The sequence below is a fragment of the Brienomyrus brachyistius genome, chromosome 1, assembly GCF_023856365.1.
Source record: "Brienomyrus brachyistius isolate T26 chromosome 1, BBRACH_0.4, whole genome shotgun sequence".
Classification (NCBI taxonomy): Eukaryota; Metazoa; Chordata; class Actinopteri; order Osteoglossiformes; family Mormyridae; genus Brienomyrus; species Brienomyrus brachyistius.
In genome coordinates, this window is record NC_064533.1 from 18,887,201 (window position 1) to 18,889,503 (window position 2,303).

The following is a 2,303-nucleotide window of genomic DNA, read 5'->3' on the forward strand; positions in this document are numbered from 1 at the left end:
TAACGACTGAAACGGTTCTGAAGAACGACCTTGAGAAGGGTGCTTCTCCCATGACGTACTGCTTGTGATTCAGAGAGGACAGCCCACACTGGGCCTCTGCTGTACACATCACATGAAGGCCACAGTCTCAACAAGCAGCGGAGGAGAGTCATTAAAGGTGCAAAGGCTCCATGTGCAGATCGCCACGGCATGGAGTCACATGCGACGCCTCATTACCAAAATGCCTGGATTTTATAACAGTGACGCGATTTATTTTTAAATGCTGAAATCTAGTGCGGGAGCTAACGCACCAGACAGGCTTGCCCCCCAGGTGTGCCAAAGGGCCTTTATGACATTACAGCACATTCGGAAAATTACATGCCAAGTCCTGTTCAGCTGCAAGTCAACAGGCAGACTGCGTCCCACACCACCAATGCTGAATTCAAGCAAAACAGCTTCCATACTTCAGACTTCCTCATCCCGTTCAAGACAAAACCCGTTCAGAAGGCAGATGCCTCCTTGTTTTTTGTGCGCCGGGGTATAATGATTTGCAGGCAGCCATTTTAAGGGGAAACTATCCATCACGTTGTTAAGTCAGGGGTTAATACAATGCGGAGGACAGACATAGTTGTAGGCGATGTGGTGCACAATGGAAGGCTTTCAACAAAACTATAAATACATTATTGGGTAGACCCTCCCCCCCTCCTCAGGCTCATTCTGTTCTGTTTTTGCCCCCGGCTAGCATTGCTTATGTTAAACTATGCACCCCCCCACGACCCCCCCCACCCCCCACCCCGCGGCTCACGCTCCGATTCCGCCGTGCACAATCCTTCATCTAGCCAAGCTTGCAGCCTCCTCCAAACCGACGGAAAGGTGTTTCATTAAAAACCTAAAGGCAGCGTTAGCGTGTCGTCTCCCACGTTACCCAGGTGCTTTAGCCTTTTAGTTGCTGTTTTAGGGGGACATGTGACATGCCGCCGGTCCTAATGTTCAGTAGAGCAGATACAAATTAAATGACAGAAAGCAGAAAAGGCTGCTGATTATGTCTGGAACCTGAACTCAATACAGACTGTGCAGATATTTCATTTTGGACTTTCCTAACTCTTACAGGATTATAATTTTTTTTACCTAACCTGACCAGTCTCGTTTTCACCTGTAGGGTTACCTATGCACATTAATTATAAAAATAAAACCCAATACATACCCACATCTATAGCAGACTGTTGGTAAACACAGCAAGCTCTCCATTCATCCATCCATCCTCTATACCAAGTGTTACAGTGGTCCGAAGGCTATTCCGGAAGCTACAGGTACACGGCAGGGAATAAGCCAGGATGGAGAAACACCTTGCAGGGTACCCACCATTTGCACCTATGGACAATTTGACAACTTCACTTCACCTTAGCATGTTATTACTCTGTTGAGGGAAACTGGAGAACCCAGAGGAATCCCCACGATGACAGGTAGAGCTGGGATGATGACTCAAACCCTGGCCCGAGAGGTGTGAGGCAACAGTGCTATCCACTGCTGCCCAACAAGCAGTCTCTAACCTAAATATTATTAAACTGTTTTTAAATATACCCAAAAACCAAAACGGAAAAACCTTCACTAACTAGCACTAGCCCTGCATCATCAACATTTCAGCACCAAAAGGAAGACTAAGGTCGTCACTCTAGAAAATGTGCTTTCAAAAAGCCTTACTTTGTAAACAAAGCCAGTATCACCAAGGATCACCCACCCATTGGAGCTACAAGAACCTTCATTCACCATGTAGAAGTAGCTAAGCTCCTGATGGGGTGGCCTGCAGTGGGGGGTGGGAGCATCCGCAAGCACAAGTCAGCATTACCTGGCCCACTTGGAACTTTCCACCCCAGGGAATTTCGGGGGGGGGGGGGGGGGGTATTTACGAGCATGCATCCTATTTTCCTGAAGTCAGCTGGAATCCTCGGCTCCCTTCAGATGGTATCTCAGGTGAGGTCCCCCACCCCTCCTGCTGGCCTAAGGCAGCGCTAATCCAAGCAGGAAGTGTTTGCTATGAAGATTAGTGCAACGCACGCATAAACAGGAAGGGTAAACAGGTGAAAATGCGAGAACTACAGTACCATGCAGCACTACAGCTGTGAAATCAAAGTTAGCTCTCGCCTTCTGTGGCTTGGTGGGGGTCTAACAAAGAGATCCAGGACTTTAAATTCCATAGGAGGACCAAGTGGTTCTCCTTCACTTATATACATACAATCCCCAGTCAACAATGACAATTATTAATAAGAGAAATATACATTTATCAGCTGGGAAGATTAACAAGTGATAGAAATTTTTTTGCCAGT